The sequence below is a fragment of the Silurus meridionalis genome, chromosome 12 (assembly GCF_014805685.1).
Source record: "Silurus meridionalis isolate SWU-2019-XX chromosome 12, ASM1480568v1, whole genome shotgun sequence".
Classification (NCBI taxonomy): Eukaryota; Metazoa; Chordata; class Actinopteri; order Siluriformes; family Siluridae; genus Silurus; species Silurus meridionalis.
Window position 1 is genome coordinate 26,543,113 of NC_060895.1, and position 8,378 is coordinate 26,551,490.

General features: G+C 40.2%; 1 long non-coding RNA gene across 1 annotated transcript; it reads left to right on the top strand.

Moving 5' to 3' along the window:
* Nucleotides 1–5,920: 5,920 nt before the first annotated feature.
* LOC124394793 lies at nt 5,921–7,073 on the top strand. The gene is made up of 2 exons (XR_006927555.1): nt 5,921–6,354; nt 6,712–7,073. It is a non-coding gene; the product is annotated as an uncharacterized LOC124394793 (long non-coding RNA).
* Nucleotides 7,074–8,378: the final 1,305 nt, after the last annotated feature.

The window sequence follows — 8,378 nt, forward strand, 5'->3', positions numbered from 1 at the left end:
CGTTGCAAAGTCCACATGCTGATGGAGTTTAGGAAGCACAGTCCTGAGATTCACATGGTTGAAATCTCCGGCGATAATAAACAATCCGTCGGGGTGAGCATTCTGCAGGTCGCTAATAGCGCCGTAGAGTTCACTCAGTGCCTCATTAGCATTGGCACTGGGAGGAATGTACACTCCGACGATGTAAACAGTGGTGAATTCCCGTGGTAAATAAAAAGGTCTGCATCTAACAGTCACAAACTCCACTAGCGATGAGCAGTAGCATGAAACAAGCACAGAGTTCTTACACCATTCCGTGTTGATATAAACACACACGCCACCACCGCGAGTTTTACCGCACAGAGCTGCGTTTCTGTCGGCTCGAAACACGGTTAGCCCGTCTAGCTGGAGCCGCGTCTCCGTGAAAACAAAGACGCAACAGTCTCTAAACTCTCGCCGTGTGGTTCGCTGGAGTCGGATGTAGTCCAGTTTATTATCCAGGCAGCAGACGTTGGAAAGAAAAATGGACGGGAGAGCCGGCCGGCTAGGGTTAGCATTTAGCCTAGCACGGACACCCGCCCGCTTGCCGCGCTTCCTCGAACAGCGCTTTCGACGTCTCCTCTCCCGGCCACCGGCATCAGGTAACACCGAGGGCTGGGGGCCTGGTCTTTGTGGCCGAGGTCGCAGCAAGCCGAGGTCACGAAGGTTGTTGATAATATCATCATGCAGATTATTGGTTGCATGATGTCTGTACCGTAGTAGTGTCTGATGGTCGTACACATAAACACAGCTGACTCTGGTGTCCATGTATTGTGGAAGGTCGGGCTAAAACTAAGTAAAACTAACAGCGAGATGAAGCCTTGGTCTGAAGCTAAAAACAGGTCATTAGTGATTTTAACTAGGGCAGTTTCTGTGCTATGATGGGGCCTAAAACCTGACTGAAACTCCTCAAAGATATTGTTCTCTTGCAAGTGGGAACAGAACTGGGCAGCGACAATCTTTTCTAAAATCTTAGACATAAATGGGAGCTTTGAAATGGGTCTGAAATTCGATAGTGTGTTTGGATCCAGATTAGGTTTTTTATGAGGGGCTTAATAACTGCTATCTTGAGGGCTTTAGGGACGTGACCTAAAGATAGTGAGGAGTTACTAATATTCAGAAGAATCTCACCAGCTGTATATAACACTTCCTTCAGTAGATTTGTTGGAATGGGATCTAACTGACATGTTGTTGATTTAGCTTTGATAATAACATCATACAGCTCTTCCTGTCCTGTACATGTAAAACAGTGGAGTTGTGGAGTTGAAGGTAACACTGTCTCAGGAGATGGTCTCAGAGGTTGAACTGCCACATTTGTTTTTCTAATGTTATGCATTTTTTCAGTGAAGAAATTCATAAAGTCCTCACTACTAAACTGTGATGGAACACATTTTTCAGATCCCTGATTTGTAGTTAGTTTAGCTACTGTACTGAAAAGGAACCTGGGATTGTTTTTGTTGTTTTCTATGTTTGCTTAGATGTTCAGCTCTAGCAGCTTTTAGCGCCTGTCTGTAGCTGAGCATACTGTCTTTATACGCAATTCTAAATACCTCCAATTTTGTTTTCCTCCATTTTCTCTCCAGATTACGTGTTGTTCTCTTGAGGGCATGCGTATGACTATTATACCAACATGCAGGTGCTTGTTATCTAAACTTTTTTAACCGGATGGGGGCAACGGTGTCTAATGTGCTAGTGAGGATAAGGTCTATGTTGTTAACCATTTCATCAAGATTATTAGCAGTTATGGGTTTAGTGTGAAATTGAGATAAATCAGGCAGGTTATTTATGAATCTGTCCTTAGTGGTCGGAAAAATAGTCCTACCAAGTCGATAGCGTGGTGAAACACGGCTAATCTGCTCTACCGGTAGTGTGTACAGTATGAGGTAAGTAAGGTACAGTATCTGTGATGTCATCACTCTAAGGTAAGATATCTATATCAGTGACGTCTGTTCCGTGGAATATTATTAAGTCTAGTGTGTGGTTAAAGCGGTGAGTTGGTCTGGTGACGTTTTGTTTAACCCCAAAAGAGTTTAATAAGTCGACAAATAATAATTCTTGAGCATCGTTTGCATCATCTACATGAATATTAAAATCTCCTACATGCAGAACTTTATCAAAATTGATCAAGAGGTCTGATAGAAAACAAGCAAACTCTTGAAGAAAATCAGCGTAGGGCCCTGGGGGTCTGTACACGGTGACCAGAGCGAGTTTTCTATGTATGTCTGAAAGTACAACTTTAAGAACGAGCACTTCAAATGATTTAAAGCTGAATCCTAATCTCTGACTAACATTAAGAGAGGCACTATAAATGGTAGATACACCTCCCCCCCACGACCAGTCTGACGGGGTTATATGCTTATAAACATATCCTGACGGTGTAGACTCGTTTAGACCCATATAATCACCTGGTTTAATCCAGGTCTCAGTGAGACACAGTGCTGAGAGATTATTATCTGTGATCATCTCATTTACAATCAGTGCTTTGGGTGCCAGTGATCTAATGTTTAAAAGACCAAACCAAAGAATTGTTTATCTGGCATTTTTCAGTTTTAACTGTAATAAGATTATTTCTGGATCTTGTGTATTTAATTCTTGGTTTTGCTACATGAGGAATAGATACGGTTTCTATAAACTGGGCTGTGTGTGAACTTGTAACTATTTGGTTTGTTGTATGCGTGTTCTCATAGTTGAAGATTCCATGATGTCTTACCAGTCAGATGGTGGGAAGTATCCTAGAGATGTTATCTGATAGCACTGCTGCTCCAACTCTCCAACTCCAACTCAAGTCAATCACAGGAAGCTACATCACTGGAAGTCCAAGCCACCAGCAAAAAAGATGTCATGACCCAACTTCTTTACACAGAACAAAGAACAGACACACAACACTTAACACTCAGACAATACAGCTGCGCCAGACACCAGGGGGATCGCAGTCTTCAAACAAAAAAAAATTAATCCCGTCTCTCCAATTGGATCACATATATTGTAGGTTAGGAGAAAAAGTAGACTATAAAGCCAAAAATTAAATTTTAGTCTTTCCAATATTTCCCTTTTTTTTGTTTTTATTTATTAAAATCTTTTTTTTTTTCAAATTATTTTTTTGGGAGAATACAGTCAAACCCTATTGTACGAGCAACTAATAGTACGAGCAAACAAAGATACGAGCGACCTTGCTCGCAAAATTTTACCCTGTTTTGCGAGCAAATTTCGAAGACACGAGCAAACCCATGCTGCTGGTTCCCCGCTTTCGGCGGAGGGAAGCATCAGTCACTTAGTTGATGATGTGTCACTCGGTCACTCTCATTGTTCAGTGCAGCAAAAACGTAACATTTTTTTTAGTGTTATATTTTTATTTCACTAGAAATCTTGAAAAATGTCTCCAAAGAAAATCAGTGACCTTAACCCTAACCCTAACCCATAGAATTACATTTGAAACCAAGATGTTTACGAGCGTGGTGCACGTCTCACACTCACAATCAACCACTACCACATGGATAGGTTTTAAATTATGTTTACTGTGCGGTAATTTGCTTTGTATTTGTTTGTTAAAATAGGCTACTAATACTTTTTAAGTGCAGAAATAAGCAATCAAATGAGATCTCGAAACAGATTAAATCGCTTTTACATTTATTCTTATGGGGAAAAATTAGTTCAAATGTATGAGCAAATGGACCGATGAGCAATTTTCACGAAAGAATAATGCTCGTCCAACGGGGTTTTACTGTATAAAAATGATCGTGGATTATTTTGGATACTTCACACAATATCGCCTTTACTAGACAGATTGTAAAAAACATCTTCTTATCTTGCATCTTACGTCTAAGGTGAGGAAAACTTTGTTTTGATGGATTCATCCCACCAAAGGAAATTGTTATCATTAATTAAACAATTAATGTACAAACCCGATTCCAAAAAAGTTGGGACACTGTACAAATTGTGACTAAAAAAGGAATGCAATAATTTACAAATCTCATAAACTTATATTTTATTCATAATAGAATATAGAAACATATCAAATGTTGAAAGTGAGACATTTTGAAATGTCATGCCAAATATTGTCTCATTTTGGATTTCATGAGAGCTACACATTCCAAAAAAGTTGGGACAGGGAGCAATAAGAGGCCGGAGTTTGAGCCAAGGCTCATTTAAAATGCACTGTGGCAAAGTGGAAACTGTTCTGTGGTCAGACGAATTAAAATGTATAGTTCTTTTTGGAAAACTGGGACGCCATGTCATCCAGACTAAACAGGATAAGGACACCCCAAGTTGTGCATGAGTGCATGAGTGCATGTGGCATGGGCAGCTGCACATCTGGAAAGGCATCATCAATGCTGAAAGATATATCCAAGTTCTAGAACAACATGTGCTCCCATCCAGACGTCGTCTCTTTCAGGGAAGACCTTGCTTTTTCCAACATGACAATGCCAGACCAACATTCCTATTCCTAAACTTGAGCAACTTGTTTCCTCAGTCCCCAGACATGTACAGACTGTTATAAAAAGAAGAGGGGACGCCACACAGTGGTAAACATGGCCTTGTCCCAACTTTTTTTGAGATGTGTTGATGCCATGAAATTTAAAATCAACTTATTTTTCCCTCAAAATGAGACATTTTCTCATTTTAAACATTTGATGTATCATCTATGTTGTATTCTGAATAAAATATTGAAATTTGAAACTTCCACATCATTGCATTCTGTTTTTATTCACAATTTGTACAGTGTCCCAACTTTTTTGAAATTGGGTTTGTATAACCAAGACACAAACACACATGCAGCCCCTTTTGGCTGGCAAATTGGACAATCCCCGCAAGCAAAAAAGCGTCCTAAAACTTCCCTTGATGCGCGATTTCCCTTCGGATATTGATGGAAAGTATCTCGCTTCTGATACCAAAACTGTTAGATTTTTACTATGCCCAAACAAAAGTTAATTCTTGGATAGGTTTTCCATGCAATCTACGATGCCCGTGGTGACATTTCTGATCAGAGAAGAATCACACAGCACACAGAATGGTGCAAATGTTCTTCTTCAGTTTAACGCAGATAACAGACAAGTGTATATACACACTGGAAAAAACCTGAGCTAAAACTGTCCCTGATTGGGTAAGGAGACATAATAACCAGAGATGTGTGAGCTCAGATAAAGACTTTCTGTATACCTCACATACTCACATGGTAAAGATCCTATAGACACTTAACACACAACAAAGAAATGTGTTTAGAGAACCAGTGTGAGGCCCATCTAAACACTAACAATCATCTAGAGTGTATCATAACGTTGATTCTAGACATTCAGAGGCCCAGTCGAGCTCTGCGGGGTCAGACGGAAATCTTATTAATATTGACATTTCCAGAAGATTATTAATAAAACTTGCTGCTGTAGCTGACGTGAATGTGTTTAACACGGTAACGTGGTGAGGTAGAAATGCAGTGACTGATTCAGATATTAAAAGAGATGAGGTAATGATCTGAAATAACTTCAGACTGTGGAATTATTACATGTTTTATTTTTAATCCAAATGTTAACAACAAATCGAGAGTGTGTCACCACTACGAGTGGGTCCTATAACATTCTGATTAATTCCAACTGACTCTAGAATGGACACAACTGCTGCTCTTAAGGAGTCTTCCTGATTATCAAAATGAATATTAAAGTCACCAATAATTAATGCTTTGTCTAAAGAAGTTGCTAGATTTGCAAATTCTATGAGAAAATCAGAGTAGGGCCCTGGGGGTCTATAAATAATAATTAGTGGAATTAACTGACTGGACCCGCTTTCAGACACTGAATATTTTATGTTGGTATAAAGAACTTCAAATGTTTTACATTTGTGTTTAGTCTTTTGTGTGACGCTCAGATTATTATTATAAATAGCTGTGACTCCGCCTCCTCTGCCATTTAGATGGGGTTGGTGTATGTAACTATACCCAGGTGTCAGGGACCACCCTGCTACGTCTCCCGTGCGTGCACCGCCCACAAGGAGCTCCTCGCCGTCATACTAACCACACACCTGACTCTCATCTGCACGCTAATCATGCCGCCTATATGAACACTCACGGCGCACACACTCGCTGTCCTTTATTGCTCATGGTCCGACGTGGATGTATGCCGGTGGTGGTCCTGCTTGCTCTTTTGGGACGTGCGTGCGCGCGTGCGCGCGCTTACCGTGTGCTCGCTCAGGTTCATCCCCGCTACTTACCGTCTCTCTCTCGCTCTCTTCACGCAGCCCGCGCCTCTTTCCAAGCGCGCCTAGGACTGTACCTTCCCGTCTCGGGTTCCTACCCGGCCAAAGTGGGCCGCGTCTCTTTCCGGACGCACCTGGGATTTACGGATCCTGGTATGTTGGATTTACTCCCAGACATGGAGCTGTTGTATTTCGCGCAGTGAGCGCGCCGCAAGACATTTCCTGCCCGCAGCAGGCGTTCGCGTTTTTTGGGCTGTGTTGGTTTTTTTTGTTCAATAAAGTTTTCTTTGTTTGCTGCAACTTCGGCTTCCTCTGTCTCCGCATGACACTTTATTTAATATTTATTCGGTTTAATCCACGTTTCTGTCAAACACACTATATTAAACTCCTGGTCGATAATAATTTCGTTTATAGTCAGCGCTTTTGACATAAGAGATAATATTCAAAATGATACGAGTAGAACATTTACTTAAAATTACATTTTCAAAATATGATTCTGGCATTTTACAGGGTTCCACATGTGGGGGCTGTAGTCTAGTGACCTGGTGTAAAGGGTAATGCTGTACTTCTACGGTGTGTATTCAGCTGCGGTGGAGACACACCATAAATGGACACAATGAAGTTGAAGATACAATGGAAAAGGAAACACAAGCACCTTAGTCAGAGCCCTGTTTCCTGTTCCACCGTGTCTCTAGCATTATTTTAGCACAACCTTTGTTTTGTGTGTGTTGGCCATTTTATTTAAGCAACTCTTTTTGTCCTTGAAGATTTGTGATGTTTTGTATTTAGTCTTTTTGCTTTTTGTATATTTTTTGTATTCATTTGTTCATTAGGGACTTTGGACTGTAAATAAAGACTCATGGAGGCTTTCACCCTCTGAGTCTCTGCAGGGTTCTTTCTTACCTGTAGCTCATTCTCAGATACTCTGACTGCAACACTGCCAGCCCTGATTTGGACTATGTACCACTGGCACAAACTCGTGCTAAAATCATCTGAGTATTGATTACAACTTGTACAACAGTCTTCTCTTCCTGTGTGGATAAATAAAGGTTAATAATCAGATTATCCGTCTAAATCCAGATTTCTGTAAAACTGCTGCATGATATACACATTAAAATTCCTCATAGAAACAGATTCTGACTGCAGTAGTGTAGATCACTAACATTAATCGCTCTGAAACCCCAGTTTATTATTGACAAGACCTGTGTTTTATCCTCGACACACACACAAACATTAATTACAAGGTAAATACAGTCTTAAAGCAACGGAAGCACATTGCATTCACAAAGAAAAAAAAATTCACAGAAAGGATCTCATAATGAGAAGTTGCAGCCCATCCTGCTAATTAATTTAGTCACGGTAAGTCTTGCTTCAGTTAACAGATACAGGCATTAACTATTATTATTATATTATTATATTTTAACATTGCCTACTAATATGTTACACGTTCTGAATGACCACTTGATAAAAGTTTGTTTTTTAAGAGGACAGTCATAAATAATAGTAGTTAATGCCCCTTCTCTGTTAACTGAAGCAAGACTTACCGTAACTAAATGAATTAGCAGGAGGAGCAGGTCAGCGAGGAAATGTCCAGTAGCTAATTAAACTAATATACTGTTAAGATTTTCATTATGACCAAACAAAACTTCTTTCTTGTAGAGGTTTTCCATGCAATCTACGATGCCTGTGGTGCCTTTTCACAGCACACAGAATGGCGCATATGTTTTTCCTTAATTAATGCAGATAACAGACAAGTATATATACACACTGGGGAAAACAAACACACACACATCCACACGCACGACACATGGAGCATTCTTTTATTAATCAAACAAATAAATAAGATGTTCCACATTCCACAACATAAACCTATACCTTGTATGTAGCTCCTTCTCAACTATAGTTACACTCTAAACTTTTAGAGTGTAACTATAGTTGAGGAGGAGCTACATACAATTTTTTTATGATGACCCTGGGACAACAACTTCCTCAGCCAATCAGCGTTTATGACGTCATCAATATGTACGACCCAATTACAATCACCATTTTGCAGAGTCCGCCAAAATACAAAATAAACAACGGTTTGCACCTGCGCCGCACCAGTGGCAAACTCAGGATGTGCCACCAGCAAAAAGGTAAGACCGTGCCTTATTTTTTCTTATGGTATCATTTTACAG